The sequence below is a fragment of the Protopterus annectens genome, chromosome 4.part0 (assembly GCF_019279795.1).
Source record: "Protopterus annectens isolate FY-2018-M chromosome 4.part0, PAN1.0, whole genome shotgun sequence".
Taxonomy (NCBI): Eukaryota; Metazoa; Chordata; order Ceratodontiformes; family Protopteridae; genus Protopterus; species Protopterus annectens.
In genome coordinates, this window is record NC_056733.1 from 1,041,029,292 (window position 1) to 1,041,051,456 (window position 22,165).

The window sequence follows — 22,165 nt, forward strand, 5'->3', positions numbered from 1 at the left end:
TATGTATGATATTAGAAGGAAAAACCAGAAGAATGCACTAGCTAAGCATATTCCGATTTATACAGACCATTGTTTTAAGTTCAGGGTATTACAGTTAGTCACTAAGAACAAGAGGGGTGGGGACAATATGAACTATCTAGAGTCAGTAGAGTTATGCTGGATTTTTAAACTACGAGCACATGTGGATCCTGGCCTCAGTCAATTTATTAATATAATACCTATACTTGATGCTCATAGATATTGATAGGAGGTTAGCTAATAGTTATATTTGACCATTATAAATTACTATAGTTATATGCAGTATTCATATTTGTTATTAGTATTCAAGGTATATCGTTCTATTGTTTTATTGTATATATATTCTGCAGTTTGTATGTTTTATATTATTATTATTTTTCATCAAATAGTCTATAGATAGATATGTTCAATAATGATTAATTAGTTGATTGTGGTTTATAATATAGTTATAATATATGGGTATATTTATTTATGTACTTATTTAATTGTGCATTTTAAGGTAGTATGGGATTTTCATGTTTCATTTTATGTTTTCTTATATTATGGTGCTTTTATACAAGGAAAGACTATCACTTGTATTTATTTTTATTTTATATATATTATTTCCATGCTACATATTTTATTTTATTTATTTGTAGTAGCTATATAAATGTACAGCTAACTCTGTGATTTTTAAATGACCCTATTGACTCTATTTAAATGAATTTTATTCAGTTCCACATCAATGTGATGCAGTACTGAATGTTCAATCGACGATTAATGATGTTTTAATAGGTTTAATTTGGCTTGATTTATGCTTAATTGATATTAATTGAATTAGAAGGAGTGTATACATAGTATGTAATTTAAATGGTTTAGTGAAATCTGAAGAAGCATGCCTTAGTAGAACGTGAAAGCGCTTATTCATCTGCAATAAATTTCATTTTATGTTTCATTTTGTGGTGGTCCTATCCTGTTTTTTCCTGATATTCAGCTTTCTTTCTCTGGAGTTGGACCTTTGGACGGTAGCGGAACCTCTATACATAAATTAATTTACCTAAAATTACTGAATTAATCAAACACACATTCTTTCTAAAACTTAATTACAAAATCTCCATAAGGTTCTTATTTCTCGTATTTCATCTAATAAAATCTGCCATTGCTTTTAAACGGGTCCACTTCATAATGTCAAGATTTCACAGTCTTGAAGCTCTGAATACCGACACTCAGAACTTCAAAATTGCAGAATGTCGAAGACTGTCAATGGAGATCACCGTACAGTGTAGAACAGGAACTTTACCATTCTCTTCACTGTACTGCGATCTCGGAGTTGGTATATTTAAGATGCAGGGGGTGTGGGGGGTGCAGGGCGACTTGTCCCCCTGCAAAAACATGATTTTTGATGTTTTGCTGCTTTAGGTTTTTTTTTTTTTAGTTTCGAGATTCAGCAATCTCGAAGTTCTGAGGGTCGGTATTCATAGCTTTGAGATTGTGAAATCTCAGCATTATGAAGAGGACCCTTTTAAACATACCATAACCCCTAAACTTTATTCTTATTTCAATTTCTTTCCAAATGAAGTAAATTTCTGCTACTTTAACAATCTCTCCAAACCTTTTACTTTTTTCTTTATTAATATTTAATTGCACATACTCCAGCCATTCTTCCCTTTTTTAGTAACTTCCACTAATCATCTAATGAACTTTGCTATAAACACGTCCTCGGCATATGTCATAACTAATGGTCCTTCTACTTGCCCTTTATCTTTATAACGTCCATCTCTAATCTTTCGGTTATCTTCACTCATTCAATGACTAATTAGAACATTAAACTACTCTTTGGGTACCCCTGCCTCACAACCCTTTGAATTGTAATTCAACCTTTTACCCAATGATTCACAATTACACTTACCCCACTTTTCCCATATGCCGTTTTCACTGTATTCCTAATCTGTGTATCAGTCCTAGTTAGGTTTACTATATTCCATAATGGACTCCTTTAAATATTATCACATGCCCTCTGCACATCATACTCTATAATTCTAACATCTTCATCTTTCTCTTTAATAATATGCAACACATATTTTATGGTCATCAAAATTTCTCTAATTCCTTTAATACCAAATATCACTGCTTTCCACACTCTGCCTAATATCCTTTTTAATTTTACTTGAATTATCCACAACATAATTTTATGATCTGCATTTATTAGATTGTGTGATCTCCAGTTCTTTGAATTTTCTCTGTTCCCTTTTTCAGGCAAGTTTAGTAATACCTGTCAGAAATACTTTCATTGGAAAAATCCTTTTTCTTTCCATTCATTTACACTTTCTACAAACACCCCTTTCTGTTCTTTTTCCATCTCTTTTTCATACTGTATTCAATCTAATCCCAGAAATGAGTTTTCATTAACTTTTTTAAAGAATAATTTGTAACTCTTCTACTGATTTTTTTCTTTTAATCTTCATTAATACTCATGTCTTCCATTCAGTTTTCCCTTGCCTCATTCCCCCATATCTTTCTTTCAAAAAAATGTATACTTCGCCTTCTCTTAACTGTTTCTCCATCCTTGGTTCTAATTTCTTTGAAAATTATCTTTTATCTCTTAATATTTTATGCTAAAAAGACAAGCCCCAGGATTTAATAAAATCCCTGTAGGCACCATGTAGATCCTACATGGAATGTATCCATGTAAACGGCCACTGATCCCCCTCAGCAGCACGCCATGCATATTAATCATGGCATGCTGCTGAGGGAGAGTGTAGCAACAGGGATATTGAATCCATGTAGGGAGAAGTGTAGAGGCTACCCATGGTTGTGGATGCTTGGTTAGATGTCATATACAGGGGAGGCTCCCTGTACCACTACCCACTAATGTTGAAATGCTGTGAATTGTTTTAAATGTGTACTATGTCATTTTTATCATTGTATGTTATAAATATTCTTTTTTAATGCAGTCTGTGTGGTGCGACACAGAGTGCAGTAATGCCAAGCTGTGCTCACATATAGACAGCTGACAGCTGCTACACATCTAAAAATAGAAACCAGATGTAAGTGGTGCTTAGCAATGGTAACAGGTAGCCCAGTAGTATATGTGAAGGTATACCAGTTTTCATAATATCCAAGTAGCTAAGTGGGTAAAGTTACAGCCTAATGCTTAGTAGGTCCAGGTTCGAGTCCATAGCAGTCATAAGATGTGTGTAAAATAATTTATTATATATGCTTAATTTAAAAAAAAAACTAATTTGTGAAATATGGCATTGCTGTGCTGAGCAGTGCTTAAACATGCTAATGGCTACTATTGTTTGTGCAGTGCTAAGCTTGGCTAAAACCTCAGTTGTGTGAGTATTCATGCTTTGTAGCTCTGCTTAGCTGGGTTGTGCAATGCTAAACAACATAAAGCTTTTTTGAATATAAGGGCAGAAAAACAGACTATATTAGGTGCAATAGGCGGGAATTCTACATCATTCTTTGGAGTCTAATCATCTGTTGATATGGCAGGTGATGCTGGTGAAGGTGCACAATTTCAAGTCTTTCATGGACACCTGGTAAAAAAAAATCATGAACCCAGGCTGCTGCAGGGTGGTTTCCAGGGCTTGGAATGTAAGGTGGAGGCCTGGGGCTGGTTAGGCAGGGAACTCACCAGTGCTACTGGTATCCTCCACACTGTTGAGCAGTATCATCATCATTATGACAACCTGAAGAGGTGAAAGAGGGGAACCTTGAACACCTGGGTCCAAGAGGCATGAGCTGGAAATGCCCCACAAATATATAAATATGTTTTCCACTGTTTTATCAAACTGCAAGCTGAATGTCTGCAAAACAGGTATGCATAATGGTGTGGTTCTTTTCCAACAGCTGCAGCTGAGAGGGCTCACAACCCTTTGAATTGTAATTCAACCTTTTACCCAATGATTCACAATTACACTTACCCCACTTTTCCCATATGCCATTTTCACTGTATTCCTAATCTGTGTATCAGTCCTAGTTAGGTTTACTATATTCCATAATGGACTCCTTTAAATATTATCACATGCCCTCTGCACATCATACTCTATAATTCTAACATCTTCATCTTTCTCTTTAATAATATGCAACACATATTTTATGGTCATCAAAATTTATCTAATTCCTTTAATACCAAATATCACTGCTTTCCACACTCTGCCTAATATCTTTTTTTAATTTTACTTGAATTATCCACAACATAATTTTATGATCTGCATTTATTAGATTGTGTGGCCTCCAGTTCTTTGAATTTTCTCTGTTCCCTTTTTCAGGCAAGTTTAGTAACACCTGTCGGAAATACTTTCATTGGAAAAATCCTTTTTCTTTCCATTCATTTACACTTTCTACAAACACCCCTTTCTGTTCTTTTTCCATCTCTTTTTCATACTGTATTCAATCTAATCCCAGAAATGAGTTTTCATTAACTTTTTTAAAGAATAATTTGTAACTCTTCTACAGATTTTTTCTTTTACTCTTCATTAATACTCATGTCTTCCATTCAGTTTTCCCTTGCCTCATTCCCCCATATCTTTCTTTCAAAAAAATGTATACTTCTCCTTCTCTTAACTGTTTCTCCATCCTTGGTTCTAATTTCTTTGAAAATTATCTTTTGTCTCTTAGTATTTTATGCTAAAAAGACAAGCCCCAGGATTTAATAAAATCCCTGTAGGCACCATGTAGATCCTACATGGAATGTATCCATGTAAACGGCCACTGATCCCCCTCAGCAGCACGCCATGCATATTAATCATGGCATGCTGCTGAGGGAGAGCGTAGCAACAGGGATATTGAATCCATGTAGGGAGAAGTGTAGAGGCTACCCATGGTTGTGGATGCTTGGTTAGATGTCATATACAGGGGAGGCTCCCTGTACCGCTACCCACTAATGTTGAAATGCTGTGAATTGTTTTAAATGTGTACTATGTCATTTTTATCATTGTATGTTATAAATATTCTTTTTTAATGCAGTCTGTGTGGTGTGACACAGAGTGCAGTAATGCCAAGCTGTGCTCACATATAGACAGCTGACAGCTGCTACACATCTAAAAATAGAAACCAGATGTAAGCGGTGCTTAGCAATGGTAACAGGTAGCCCAGTAGTATATGTGAAGGTATACCAGTTTTCATAATATCCAAGTAGCTAAGTGGGTAAAGTTACAGCCTAATGCTTAGTAGGTCCAGGTTAGAGTCCATAGCAGTCATAAAATGTGTGTAAAATATTTTATTATATATGCTTAATTTAAAAAAAAACTAATTTGTGAAATATGGCACTGCTATGCTGAGCAGTGCTTAAACATGCTAATGGCTACTATTGTTTGTGCAGTGCTAAGCTTGGCTAAAACCTCAGTTGTGTGAGTATTCATGCTTTGTAGCTCTGCTTAGCTGGGTTGTGCAATGCTAAACAACATAAAGCTTTTTTGAATATAAGGGCAGAAAAAACAGACTATATTAGGTGCAATAGGTGGGAATTCTACATCATTCTTTGGAGTCTAATCATCTGTTGATATGGCAGGTGGTGCTGGTGAAGATGCACAATTTCAGGTCTTTCATGGACGCCTGGTAAAAAAAAATCATGAACCCAGGCTGCTGCAGGGTGGTTTCCAGGGCTTGGAATGTAAGGTGGAGGCCTGGGGATGGTTAGCCAGGGAACTCACCAGTGCTACTGGTATCCTCCACACTGTTGAGCAGTATCATCATCATTATGACAACCTGAAGAGGGGAAAGAGGGGAACCTTGAACACCTGGGTCCAAGAGGCATGAGCTGGAAATGCCCCACAAATATATAAGTATGTTTTCCACTGTTTTATCAAACTGCAAGCTGAATGTCTGCAAAACAGGTATGCATAATGGTGTGCTTCTTTTCCAACAGCTGCAGCTGAGAGGGCTCACAATATTGAGTCCTGTGCTAGGTGCCTGTAAGTAAGTATAGATTTATTATGCTAACTGTAGTGCAATAAGAAACAAAGAGTAAAGCATTTACTGCAATAAAGTATACATAATAAAAACTGTATTGCGATAAATGGGCAAGTCGAACTGTAGTGCAAGAAATGGGCAATTGAAGCTATAGTGCAATGAACAATAACAACTGTATTGCAATAAACAATAAACAATACCAATAACAGTAAGCAAAATGGTGGAAAGCAGGACTGAGTTGTCATAACCATTGCAGTAGAGCTGTATGCATTGCTTGTGTATGGTAAGGTTGCTGCAGTCAATTGTAACATTGTCTCCAGGCCAGTATCAGTCACATGATGCTCTCTGTTCCTCCTACTCCATGTAGTAAAGGTATATGGGTGAGACAGCCCACTCTATGGGCATTGTTGATTCCTAAATAAATCTGATTTAATAAATGCATTATGGCCACAGTCCATGCATGTGTTCTACTGTCACTACAGTCAAGTATAAGACTGTAATAGTTCTAAAATCCAAAATTAATTTAGTCACATGATGCTCTCATTTTCTCCCACTCCAGGAACAAAAGGTATATGGGTGAGGTAGCCCATGTTATGAGCAGATATGATTGTGCTTACATTTCACAGATACTTATCAGCAATACCAATAAAGTGTTAAGCAGCAATGTTGAATCCTAAATAAATCTTTCTAAATATTTCCAGTCAATTGTTAGATTTTTGCAGATGTCCCCTGCAGTCACAGCTATTGTGTTCGATTCCGATGTCTAGTTTATGTACTGTACACAAAGATGCCTCTCAAGTGTCACGATTTCATGTAATGTAATTAAAGCTACCTAATCCATCTGTCACAGGATTACCAGAAAAATTATTACCTGGAATGCAACGTATTACCAAATCCACTTACAGAACACCTTGGTAGTTATATAAGTCTACATTATGTGAAACTGGTCTGTGTAGTTGCATACCTGCATTTGTTATTGCTTGGCCCATACTGACTCATGCTAACAGTGTGAGAGGCATGTACATGCTACAACAGCTATAGGATAATTGTAGGCACTGTGCTTAAAACTGACACTACTGTAGAGTATTTATTATCAGTGTTTTCAGGAATATAGTCTGCATTGTCAGTAATGGAATTTTTCTCTTTCTCTCTCCACCCCTTATCTTCATTTATTGTTATTTATTATTATGATTTAATATTAACATATTTTGTTACACTAACCATATTTTAGTAAACTGTGATTTATTATTGTTATGTTTTATTATGATTCAATATTAACATATTTTGTTAAACTAACTGTGTTGTTGGCCTTATGGTTTCATTCTTACTGGCATGCTGCTAGCATACTGACTGTTATATTACTTAATGTTGTGTTACGCATAATATACATTAATATGTATTTAGATTGATAAATATGATGTGCCATTATGTTAATACTAACAGTGGTTTGGTTATTACTAACCTTAACTTATTGCTATACATTATTTACCACAGCAAGTCAAGGTAGGACGGTTCTGACTTATCTGCCTACCTTGCCTCAACCGGCCATGGTACTGTGTCCCAGCACATCTAGCTCAGCCAAATAGCTATATGTGTTTTAAAAACTGTAATACACACTTACAAAATAAATACCTGTCCCATATTTCGAACCCAAGACCATCACACCTGCAGACTACTGCATTAACCAGCCATGCCACACAACTCTTAATTAAAAACAGGTGCTTTAAACAAAACATAGTAATTGCCAGTTGCAGTCATTAAGCATGTTTCAGCTGAGCTGCACGCCTCGCTGCTCTGCGCAAACTTGATTAAAAAGTAATGGAAAAAATGGAAGTGTACCTGGGACAAATGGGAGTGTATCTGGGACAAATGGGAGTGTACCTGGGACAAATGGAAGTGAACCTGGGACAAATGGGAGTGTACCTGGGACTCTTTTGCAATAGTACACCACTAGAAAGCCAAAGACATAATAATGAATGTAAGTGAGTCCTGTGATAGCAAGTAAATTTGCTTTTTTATCAGCAACATGTAGAAAGGCACCTGCTAAGGCATTAATGGCAAAATACATGTTCAACTGGGACTGTGGTGCAGAAATACATCCATATAAAGCCATGTGCATACTGATGGATATAGAAAATGATTGTCACAGCTTGTACGTATGCACATATAAATTGCAACTACACCTGCTGTGGCAGTGATTCAGTAGTTTAGTCTGTTAAATGCCTTGCAAACAGTATATTTTGCCATACACACAGTCCTGGGTTAGAATCCAGTGGTGTGTGTAGCACTGGAATTATAGTATTGTGATACCAGCAAATAATGACTGAGTCATGCACTTTTTATCTACACAATGCATATCAAATGAAATGTCTTCATTTCACTGATGGAAGTCACAGGCCTGCAGATTGAAACACACTTTACATATCCCTATAGAAAAAGTATAAATGCATAAAGTGTAACGTCAAGCATTAATATGCATTCACAGAGAAATTCAGTTCAGGTACTGCAAATGAGGGCCAGTAATATCAGAATGCACCACACAATCCTTTCAAACTCAAAGTGCTGATTAGCACAGCTGCACACCTAGCATACACATTTGAAGTACCTGCTTGTAACATGGACTGCCCTCATACATGCTGCAAATTACTACCAGACTGTAACACATGGCCAAATGGTGGACATATTGTTATAGTAATCCCCCATGTTGCTCAAGGAAACAACAAACTTGTGGCTTAATATTCTAATAGTAACACTGTTGCCTAACATACTTATCTTAAACACATGCCTTAATTGGACTGGAAAGAGTAGCCTCACTCTGGCTCTACAACAAGGCTGGCACAGCTCCCACAGTTACTTCTACAGCTTGTTGTCCTTCAAAGTGTTCACACTCTCTGCCTATGTCTATTACCAGCAGCAGCTGCTGCAGCCTGTAGCACACACAGCTCTATGTAAAAGTTGCTGCTACAGATCTACCTTATGAAATGTAGTCTCCTCACCTCAGTAATACCCAGCATAACATATTAGAAAGAGCCCCTAATCTACACGAAGTCCTTATATATTGTACTGTGGTTGCATGTGATTGGCTGATGATAGTGCAAATCAGCTGTGTTGGCTGCAATTAGCATTTCAGAACCACATATCGGTTAAGAGGCAATCACCTGCTGATGAGAAGCATGTTAAAAAGACAGACAGCTGGCTATGGGGAACCATTCTGTATGAGACTTTCCTCACACATACCACATGTATGCAAAGTATTAACTATCAGCACATATCAGCAGAGGAGTACTGCACTCTATCAGATATGTAACCATTTTGTTTACATCAGGATGGAGATGTCTGACTATACTTACAGGAACTAGGGATTACAGCATTAAGCCTTTCTTAGAGCTGTGATAATGACATGCCAATGATTTCCAGTTTTGTTACACATAGAGAGGATGTGCAAGACATCAAGAGTGGAATGTATATTGTCAATATGGTACACTAGGCTCATGGAACTCTCCCTTTACAGTGGTTGTAATAGCACACTGCCATTTGTTTGGCACAGTTGGTCGTACATATTATCAGGGGGGTTGCCCCTTGAGGACACACTACAATAGACCCCAGTGCCAGCTGTATGAATGTACAGCAGTATCTGTCATGGCACACACAGGAATATCTGACTATCACCAGTATCCTAGTTGTATCCACACACTTAGTATGTTGTACACCATGGAATATGACGTGTGTGATCAAGCAGTAGATATTGCCAGCCATTCTGTCCTTGCTGTATATCCATGTAGTGTACTTTCAAGTATGTGATCCTGACTTGTGTTCCCATGTTGTTGTCTTTCAGGGAACATGTATGCAAGATGCTGTGTAACTTTCATGGATACAGAGAATGAGTTAATAGTTGAAGCACTCCGTCAACACCATGATGTTCTACTGTCCAGGGGAAGGCATGACAGGGAACACCGAGAGGCATTGTGGGCTGTCCTTGTCTATGATGTCAGTTCAACTGGTCATCAGGGCAGGACATATGAGCAGGTTCGACACCATGCAATGCACATCATCAATGCCACACTCAGATGAGCAACAGATGTAGCCAGGGATTGTGGCACCACCAGTGAAGGGCCTGCAGCTGAACAACTACTCTCAGCCACTGAGAAATTCCTGGCATATCTAGGCACACATGACAGCTTCCAGGCATCCATCACACCCTACACTGTGGATGTGGGTGCCACAGTGTCCACAGCAGAGGAGCATGCAGGTAAGTTTAGTTTGATCAGCATTGCAATACTGTAGCATTCAGTATGGCAGGGAATACATAGACTTATGTGGGTGTCAGGTCTGTCTGCTTATGGGAGGTAGAAGGGTTTCACTTCAGTTTCACTGTCATGCTCAGATTTTGACCAATATAACAATTAACACAGTAACTACTGTAAGTGTGAGATATATGGACATATTACCTTGTGGGGTGGAATATGCGGTGGTAATGACATTACCTCTTCCTCAACTTTTCAGAGGTTCATTAGGTATTGGCCAAGCCTTTGGTCCTGCTCCTGGTAAGCATGACACTGTTTTGTTATAGATGTATGTTTACAGCATTGTTATTGCTAGACTGTCATCCCAAGCCTGCTGCCTGCATTACTGTACTATCGGCAACTGCACACATAAATTATGACTATACAGATGTTAGACTCATACCCATGCCTTGTAAGTGTGACCACACTGATAGATGTGACAGTATTTTCAGGACACCACAGAGTGTCATATGTGTCAATTATGCAGAGTGTACACAGATGTTAACAGTGTACAGCACTGTTGCCAATGAGATTGCAGTGTAATGAGATGTTATTTTCAAGTTACTACAGCTGTTAGTGGTAAGAGTACTGTCCTCATGTCCTACTATATGAGGCTGGGTTTTCAACAGGTCTGTCGTAGGGATAACAGTATATAGAACCTTACATATATCACAACATAGTACTGCAGAGCATAACAGTGCAGGTATTAATGTACTGCTTATTCCATTATTCTCACAGGTGACCAGGGTGGTTGGTCTCTGTCCCCTATACAACCTGATGTCAGTGTTTCCTCAGACTCTGATGATGATGGTGGCCACAGTGTGGCACAGGTGGGGGTTTGGGGGGCCTGAATCTGTCCCAGAGGTTGACATCCCTCTTCTGCCCTCATTATCACCACACACTGACTAGTATGCCCACACATACCCTGTCCCCGGATGCCACAGATATAGGTCAGTCGGATGGTGGGGACATTGAACAGGAAAGTGTGGGACTATGGCTCCAGTGAGTGTAGACACTGGCCATAGACAGACAGCTGGTGAGGTCCCACACAGGTGAATTGACAGGGGTGCTTGTAGGGGCCTGCTGTCCATCCACCACCTGTTACAGGTGTCACATCATGGGTCACTCTGTACATGTTTAGGGCCGTTATTGAGGCACAGGCACATTATGAATGGAACACCAGATGTACGCTTAGGTTTATGGATGCAGCACATTGACATCTTGAGTCTGATATCTGTGACTGTCTCCACTGCATCAGGGACATCCTGGATTGGTTAACTGATGCAGTGTACAGAAGGTGGGCTAAGACTGTGTCTGTCTTGGACCTCACATTGTCTGAGCTGAAATGTGTAGTTGGAGTTGAGCATCAGACTCATGGATGTAGGTCAGCAACCCCATCTACTGAGAGTCCACATGGCCATGCCCAATCACGCTCACACAGTGGCAGTAAATTCAGCACTACAGAAGGGAGTGTGCTGTCTACACCACAATGTGGCATGCCATGGGCTTGTAGTCCTTGGCATTCACATGGAGCACATGGTCCCAGCAGACAGAGGTCACTGTCAGGTACTAGCACCTCTTCTGACCTTGGGCATGGAGTTGCCAGTGCAACTCCTGGCAGATCCAGTTCCTGTGTTCAGGGCTGGAGATGATGAACTGTCAACTCTACAATGCGTGGTCCAAAGCTGTCCAACACATGTATGGCTAGCACTGAGCTTGACTGTGTACCTACATACACCCACACACCACTGTCAAATGCAGGTCACCTACAGACACCAACCCTTTCCATGGTCCATCTTACCTGCTTCCCTTCCTAACTCGTACACATGCTGTCCACCATTTGGGTCAGCATAGGCCTCCTGCACCCCCACACAACACCCTGTGCAAGTGATGATACCTGTGCCACATCCCTGTCATTGTTGCCATTGATGCAGGGAAATGAAACTATGTGAGTGATACACAGGGTGATTATATTAGTTAACATTTACTTGTGTAATGCAGTGTTGTTTGCCATGTCACTTGTAATGGTTAGTGACAGATACTGTATGCTGGCATTTGTCATGGGTATGCTACATACTTTTGTGTACCTTATGTTGTATGACGTTGTAATGGCTGTATAGTTACACAATGACAGATGTGTCACATACCTATTTATGTTTCTGTTTCAAGTGTCTATTGGGATAACCTATGAATACACAGTGGCAATAAAGCAGCACAGGATGGCCTGTCAGCACAGCAGATATATGTCTTCAGGAAAGTACAGCACTATAAGTGCATAGCTCCATAGGTTCATATGTGTATAACAGGCTGTGATAAACTGAAGGGCTGCCAGCCTAGCTAGATAGAATTTTGTAAATAATTCTATGTCCTTGTAAATATTAATATGATCCACAGGCTCATGTAACAAATGTAAGAAAACTGTGTATGTTCTGAGCTTCAAAAATGTAACCACAGTGCACCCTGCTGGAAGAAAGCTGATAAGTAAAGCATTTTATGACTGTTTGATCTCAATCTCGGAGACAGGATGTCTGGGCTGGAAATTCTTTCTATTGTTTTAAGACAAGAGATAATTACTATGTTTTACATGGAAAGTGTATTTTATTGCTGTGGCTTCTTGGCAGGTGCAGATTACAAAAACAAATGTTAAAATTTTAAGTTCTGTGAGCCTGAGAAACATAAGTAGAAGTGTCAAGAATGATGTTATCTGAAATGACTCAGCAGTAAGGTGTATTATCAATTTAAAACTTTCTCAGAGAGAAAGATTGAGCATTTTGCATTTTGTTCTGAAGCTGACAACAACTTACCAGCACTTTGCCTTATAAGTAGAATTTAGAACATAGTTTCTCTTAGAGACAGATAGGAATATAGCCAGATTAGTCTAGCTGTTTTCTATATTTATGTGAGACCATCCTACAATATTGTTTTAAAGTATTTTCCTGTGATTTCTGAACTCTCTATTATCACTGTGTTGAATCAATGAGTATTGTCTTGTGTTTTTATTATTTAATATTAAATATTTTTAAACCTTTTAACTGTGACTGTTTTATGTAGAGATAATTTAAGCTCTTATGAGTACTTGTATGCATTTGGTGACACTGTATAGGCCATTCCTAAATAGCCTTCAAGTCTTAGCCACACTTACCAGTTGGATAATAATAACATTGCACAGTAGAATTGGACACCCTTTGGTAAGGGCCTTTATAGTAGCTGATAAGGGTGGTTGGTGGCAGTCGGTACTACCTTATAGTCTGGGCAGAAGGGGACATAGCTGGAGAACCTGTGTCAGCCTTCCCCTGGAATGTCTGTGTGTTTGTGTATAATTCATATCTCAAATTGTGTGTGTGTCAGCTACTTGGCAAGGACACAGAGCACTGGTTGGACAGAGAGGGTGCTGAAGGGTTTGGCTTGACCACTCTGCTGAGATCTGAACCCTATAGCTGTTCCAGTTGGGATTAGAGTCTTATTGGAGATCTGGAGAGAAAGGGAGAAACCACCCCCAGACTGACTGTGATATCACTGTATGATCTTAAGGGAAATTGCACTTTACTGTGTGTGTACTTGTTATCCTCCCAATGTGGACACCCCTCACTGGTGCTAGTGGTGAAGATTGAGGCTCCTTGATTACTAGGTCAGTGCATGGGGGTCACACAGGCTAACAAGGACAATGGCAGAAATCAGCGTACTCATGCATCCCTAATCTGTGAGCAGGTCTACTAGCCTTGATAAGTGTCAGGGTTTTGTGAACTCACACATCTACAAGCTGTGGTGATGGAGATGACCCATCTACAAATATCCTGTGTCCACTACAGACAGTTGCCCGACACCAGTTATAATTGTCGTGTTCAGCATCCCTTTGTGTAAACTGTACATGATGTGTGTCACAGCAGATGTGTGCTTCACATGCATAAGGGGCTTGTTTCATGTAGGGTGTGCTGTCTGTGTTACATATCTCTCCAGCATATACTACGTATACCACAAGGATGTTGTCGACATGTAGAACAGGTGAGGCATGTGTTAGTCCTGTCATTGCTACACGGGAGGTACATAGTTGAATCTGATACCTCCCTGTATGGAGCAAGACACATCCCCTCCAAAGCATTTAGGGGACAAACTACACATGGACGGTTGTGACACAGATTCCATAGGACATGTTATCTACACTGTGTATCGGTGTAGCTTGGAACCTGTGCGGCTGCTACAGTTGTACAATATGCCTGTGTATTGACATAGCAAGGGTGCTATTGCACACAATGATAGGTGTGATGACTGCCACATTCAGTATATCAGTGATATCTGTGAGTTACAGCCCAAACCTGTTGCTATAAATTGTACATCAGCAAATGCATCCCCACAGCTTACTGACCAATGAACTCAAAGGCTACATTACTCTCTATGTCCATACCTCCATGTGTAATGACTCAATTGTGTGTGGTGTGTGGACAGTACAATATTTTGCAGGGGTAGATGATTTCCCACAGGATAGTATTGTGCTGTCATTGGTGCTTAGTCTTTGTCAGTGGCTCAGAGAGAGAAAAACTGACTGTGTTTTAAGCCATCCTGGATAACATTTGGTTCTGTGTGGGATTCTATAACAGCTCTCAATATGCAATCTCCTGCTAATGTACTCAGTCAGATGTCACTGACAGTGGCTATGACTGTAGAGATGGAATAGGTAGATGGGGTGCCAATAATGGAGGATAGTAAACTCCACTGGTGACTGGCATCATTGCAGCATAGGTCTCCCAATGCTATCTTCCCAGAGTATGACAGTCAGGCATTTGCCTATCCACCAGCTGACATAACACTCTCTACATGATGTACACAGTTTCCAGCAAGGCCTGCTGGCCTAATATCATCATACATCTTGTCAGGCTATGGTTGGTGGAGTGAGACATGTCTGACATCCATTGCAGAGTGTAATGGTCAATGAGCTCCATGGGTTACAGTTGGTAGCATGATCTGGCCTTGAGAAAAAGTAACAGTGTTTGGTCCACTGTCAGTAGTTTTACAACAGTTTTAGTGCTCAAAACCATGCTAACTCCTATTATGGCATTTCAGGTGACATGAGTCAGAGATCTGGGGACATCGCTTGGCACTACATGCTAGTTGTCCTCTGTGCAAGTAAGTGTTGCAATTATTTCCAGCATGTTTTAAGATGAAAGTCATGCAAGGTGTCTGTACAGAGCACAGACAAACAAGTTAGGGAAGTCTAATATGTACACACTGTGTTGTTAGTCTTGCTGCAGCTCACTTGCCCAAAGGATGGTCCAGGTCCTTACCTACAATGTCATGCAGCAGTGCTGTGACATCCCCACACAGGGAACCAACATATTGCATCATGTGTTTACCAATATGGGTGACCAGTACAGCCCCCCTAATGTGAGATCCTCCCTGGAGGGATCTGGCCACAGATCAGTCTCCTTAGAACTACTGGTACATATCCCCCCTGCAGACAATACAGACATATATGTCAAGAAAGCCATTTATTATCTCCTGTGGAATGGTTGAGATAGCATGACTGCACCTCCCCCTTCAGATGGGACATGCAATTATGCAGAGCTCTACACCCATGCATTATGTCAGCAGCATTAAAACTGCATGAACTCAGCTGTATATGGCAGGAGGGACACAGGCTCATCATGGTTCAGCAAACCTGACTGGTGGACAACTGCCATTAGCAAGCTGTACAATAGCAGGTGGATAGTGCTGTGTGACAGTTGGGGTGATGGTGCCCTCCCCAACATGGAGGCACTACCTCCTCAACTAAAAGAAGCACATATTGCTGTGATTTTGAGTTGACACAGTACGTTACAACAGTAGCCACCCACACAATGTAGAACCACAGTGCAGAGTGTAGTTACTTGTGTGACAGCAAAGGACAGGCCCAGATTGTCAGTGACCTCATATGTCATGATGCCACATATGATGGGTCTGTACTCATATCTAACCTGTTCTCCCACATTGTCTGTGTCAACTACACTCCCTTGTCCCCATCACATGAGACACATGACATTCCTACAACCTGTCTCATAACTTCCATATTTACAGAGCAGTTCATAACTGGCCTCTCACTGGAAGATACACAGCATCTATTGCACATGCCAATATTCCAAGCTGCATCCCACATGTGATCTGACAAGGATTACTAACACCACAAGGAAACCCTTGCAATTATACTGACACCACTGGCTGTGCACCAGCTGAGTGGACAATGATAACTGTTCTACCCTTGCACAGAGGTGGTGCATCCACTGACCAACTTAACTGTACCCCTCTTTGTCTAAGTATCCATATTTGTATGCCTATAGGGGCATTCATCAGGGAGCTGATCAGCACACACATGTGTTCTACATACAGTTGACTGTACACAGTTTGGATGTGTGACAGAGGGATCATGACTGTTACATGTGGTGGACATTTCCGAGGCATTCACCAAGGACCTGGTTGAGGGTACATCAAGGAGTACAACCCCTGACACTGAGCCAAGCCATTTTACTATATCCCCCACTCAGGCAACATTTACAAAGCATCCACTTAGGCATCCATGATACTGTCATTGTAGGAGTCAATAAGTGGCCCATTGCTGGCAAATATACACATAGGGACATCCACCTCCAATAGCTGATCTGTAAGAAGCAGTGCTCAACAGAGTGCAGTCCTAGATCCTCTATTGCTTGGTATCCATTTGACCACAATACATGTGACTACTGACTGACTGTGGCTAACAACGTTGGCTGATGCCTGCAAATTGCCACGGATGAGGCATTGATGGCTTTTTATTTTATTATTTTATTTATTTTACTTGTGTTTATTTACTAGGGTAGAGCACTAATCTCCATGGGCCCTTTCAAACTCAGCCCAAGAATACTGTTTGATGAAGTGACTTGCTCAGAGTCACACAGTTAGGAAATGGAGGCTGTGGGAATCAAACCTTAGCTCAATGGACCACAGGAAACAGTTCATTAACAGCTCCTTCATCCTCTGCACCAAAAAAAAAAAAAAATGATTAGGCTATATCCCTTTAAGATCTTAAGTGGTTCATAGGTTCATAGGTTCATAGTTAGGTACTAGGTTATCGGCCCAAGGGCCTACATAAGCCTAGCCAACAAGGCTCCCTGGCTTATGCCACCCAAGAAAGTTATTTTCCTGTGCCATTGTTGAACAGAGACACAGAAGTAGTCCCCGGGGTGTATTTCCTATTTCCCATCCACTCATTAAGATTTTTCTTGAAGAGTGCTAATGAAAAACCTTGCTTGACATAGATGGGCAGCCTGTTCCAAAGTATGGGAAGTCTCTGGGACAGTAATCTATCCCTCCAGCATGTCCTGTTTATTGTGGTGACAAGGTTTAGGTCCCTAGAGCATGTAGCTCAGAGGGATTGGGATTTCTTTAGGTGTAGCATGTCCAACAGCTCTGGGTTTGACATAGTTTTATATGTTAGGCAGAGATCACCTCAGACTACGCAATATGCTATGGAGTAAAGCTGGAGTTTTTTGAGGTGGTCAGTATAGGGAATTTGTTTGAGGCCAGTAATCCTCTTTGTGAGGTACTTCTGTGGCCTTTCCAGCTGCTGCAGATGTCTTGTGAGGTACATTCCAAAGGGGCATTGTACTCTATAATGGGTCTAATGAGTGTCGAGTAGAGTGGAACAATGACCTTTTTTTTTCCTGGATGAGAACCCTTTTATGATGAGGTGTGCCACATAGAAGGACTTCCTGACTACTGTGGCGATGTGACTACTGGTGTCATGGATTCAAGGATTTGAAGAATTTCTGTGATTGCTTCGTGGCTTAAGATTGCACTAAACTGGTAACTGCTAACCTTATCTGCAAGAATTATTTGTGATGTCTTTTGGCTCTGAGTAGGTAATGTCATTTTGGATTAATTCATAACATTGATGGTCATTATTTCTTTCTTTTCTGGTGCAATTAAAGAAGGATATATAACAGGTTTACAAGTTAGTACTAGGCTAGTCACCCTTCCAGGACATTTTAAGTCTAGCCAATTTCCCTGCAAATGTGAGGATCAGACCCTGCACTGTGTGTCTGTGAGGTAAATACTTTAACAATTATGCCAACCCCCAACATCCTAAGTAAATGATAGGTAATAAATTTGCAGACTATTACATGTCTAGCCAATAACCAGACAGTCAGCAAGGGTAAAAATTAAGCTCTGTACCTTGTGTCTGAGAGGTCAAAATCTTAACCATTGTAATAGGACTAGAGAAAATATATTATAATAAATTCAAGTTCTTTTTTTACATTTTATAATTCTGAATGCTTAGGGATGTATTTCAGACACTCTACTGTAGCCTGAGATGAAATGTTACATCCCTTTTCCTGTTATTGTAACAGACAGCAAAGCAGCTGGTGTATGTTTCCTGTCTGTTTTAGGCAAATTCTTAGCCATGCTACGGAATTAAATTAAGGGAGGAAATAACTGTATGGGCTATTAAAGATAATACTAAGAAAATAATGCAAACGGGTCAGAAGGACCTATGACATAACTTATCCTGATGAAATTTCTCAAGTACAAAAGTTCACTGTGTATGAATGGAAGATGGTAACAGAGTTCAAGACATGACTGAATTCAGTTTTCCTTATTTAGTAATAAAAAAACATAGTGATATGCTCATATTTTAATATGAACAGCATAAGTAGTTATTAGGTTCTGATTTGTTAAAATTGTATCATATCATGTATGCCTTATACTATACTTGATATCTCTTAAGATATAAAAATAGTTGTTTTGCCAAAGTTCATTGGATCATGTTAAAAAATTCTTGGTCCCCATCATGAGCTGTGATTTGGAGCAAATATTATACTTGTATAGCCAGATATTCTGTATGCTTGTCTTTGTATTATTTTTTCCTTAACACAATTATGCCAACCCCCAGTTCTTTGTTTAGATACAAATGCTGGCTCCAGTTCTCAGCATCTTTACTCTTCCTGATGGCAGCTTCTAGTTCTTTCCTGATCCTTTTCATAGACTCTTTAATGTGTACTGTTAGATTTATTATAGAACTTTAGAAGTTTTTTTCCTTTTGTTATGTAGCTTGGGAGAATACTGGATTACGCGTAAGTGCAAATCCAGAATAGTGAGTGATGTGGATACACAAAGTCCAGTGTTCTCCGTTATCCCCTGAAACTATTACTGACACTAAATATAATAAAAGTAAAATGTTTTCGTTATTGCTGAGCATATCTCTCAGCTGTCTATGAAAGTAATTAGAAAAATTCTTAACACTGAATATGTAACATGCCCTTCAAATGTGGAACCTTGAGGAACATGGACTTTTTAAGACAAAAAAAAGGAAGAGCATTACTCATAATTAGGTCACTTGAGAGGTATGAATAACAATAATGTGTTTTCTATTCATTATTTTTAGCTTTGCCCCTGTTTATTGAAGAAAGAAATTGAGAGCTGTGGATGAGATACTATACAGCAGTGCCTAAATGTTATGCTACTGCCAGAATGTTCTGAGAGCTATGCAAAAACACTGGTGCAGTCCATTTTTATCCATTATTAACAGAACTTGGTTATAGAAGTGGACCACCAGGAATGTTTGTTTTTGAATTTCACTATTTATTTGGCTGTAGGAGCAACTGCTAGGTCCAAGAACTTTCCTAGGTGGTAACAGAACTCTGTTACATAAGTATGTATGGGATTTGTGATATTACAGGTGCATTCATAGATTAGTATTAGGCTAACTGTCCTTGTGAGCCATTTCAAGCCTAGCCAGTTATCCCTTGTGAGACTCTAACCCTGCACCTTGTGTTTGTAAGGCAAACACCTTAACCATTATGCTACCCTCCAAACCCTTTCTTTCCGAGAGGGAGCAGGTTTGTTCTTTAGAAATTCTTAAATTTTGATTTTTTTCAGTTGGGAAGGGAGCTTTGACAATCTAAAGGAGAAGGTCAGCAGTTTATGGTTAGTGATGGAGACATTAGGCATGGTGTATGACATTTGGAGTGTTTTTCCCCGGACCTCCATTGAAAATTGGCTTCATTCCACGTCAGACTTTCCCAGTAAACAAATGTTAAATAAATAAAAAATATAAAAATAAATATGAGGGGACTATATTTGTAAGAACAATGTTAAGAATGTTTCCTCCTGTAGTAGGTTAGTTAACTAATTGCTTTGAAGAAATTATCAGTTTTTAAATCCTGGAATTTAGGGACATACACAGCTTTTGACTTATATGTATATGCTAATTGATGGATAGTTAAAACCACCTACGAAGGAGGCAGTTTCCATTATGGGAATTTCCAAAGGTACATTAAGGGATCTAATGTGGTCATTAACATGCAGAGTACCCTGAAATAGAAAAAACATTTTAATAATTTGTTTTGTTTAGGATAAGTCGGAATTCAATGACTCAGTATTCAAAGGTAGTTGCTAGACATAAAATCCAGGAGACCACTGAATAGTTTAGCCCAAAGTCCTAATTGCCCCAAAGCACTGTCTGGTTAAATGATTTGCCCAAGGTGACACAGCAGGCAAGTAAAGGATGAAGAAATCAAACCCCGTACCACAGGAAGTAGTTTATTAACAGCTCACAGGCTGAATTTTATGTACTAATTGAGGTGATACAGTTGTTTATATATATGATTTCTGACAAATATGGAAATGCCGCACCTCCTCCTAGTTGAATACATGCCAAGCTCTAAACCCTAGTAAGGAGTGATTGCTATTTTTATAATGAAACCAAGTCTCAGTTACAACACAGGCATGGATTTGTTCACATTGCAGGAGGGCCTCTATGTCAGGCAATTTGTTAAGATTTCTGGCTTTAGAAGAGCAAGCTTGACATAGATTGATTTGGATATTATTGTAATGTTATCTTTATTTGTTATGGTGGAATGACCAGTAGGTGGATGTGCCTAAAAAGGCATATAGGGGCAGTAAAGGCCTTGGCGTAAGCCATGGCAAAAGAAGTACAGGCCATCCTTTGTGAATCCAGTTGATCTGTCCACCATAATATCCCAAGCTGGCATATACTGGAACCCCCCTGAAAGTGATAACAAGTATGTAACTAAGTACTGCAGCCAATTATCTTTTCTTCATATCTAGGCATCATGCTGGGTGAAGGCAGGATTCCACTCAGAACCAGAGTCTTACCTGCATGTGAGACATGCAAAGTGAGAGCCAACATGCTGCATTTCATGTCCCTCAGGGTTGAGCACCTAGTCAGTCACACTCACATGGGCTACCATGAAATCATATTCATATTTGCTCATCAAGGATTATGTCTTTGGAAAGATATCTAATCATCATTATGTAATTGTCCATGACACCACCACCTTGTCCAGCCTTGCAAGCATAGAGTTAAAGTGTCTAGTACTGGAGTCACCAATTACAAGGACATTTCCATTTGTACTTGTTGGCTTATTGTCAGTAGATGGTTTACAGCCTGCAGCCTGGATACTCTTTACTGTGTGTGCGTGTGTGTGTGTGTGTGTGTGTGTGTGTGTGTGTGTGTGTGTGTGTGTGTGTGTGTGTGTGTACATGTGTGTGTGTGTATGTGTGTGTTGTGTTGTATTGTATTTTCAGATATCTGTTGAAGCTTTAAATATCCTAAATCTAAGAGGCTTTGGAAGTGACATTTTGACAACCTCAGCTTATGTTGGTTTGGTATGCTGAAGCAGATTTGGAGGATGGTAGTATGCAGTGCCCACAGAACATGTTTTTAGGGAAAATGTGGCCTCCATGTCATATAAAACGAATGCCTCTCGCAGGTTGTATTATATATGTCAAGTAATTGTTTAATGTCTGTGAGAGTATGGCAATTTCTACACTGTCATTTAAAATTATTCTTAGAGCTAAAGTCTTTTATTTACTAAATTGCCTTTTACAAATATTCAAAATTATTTGTAAACAACCCACACATCCCATGCCATGTTTGCAATAGAGTTCAGTAATCATTAATCTCTCTCTTTATATATATATATATATATATATATATA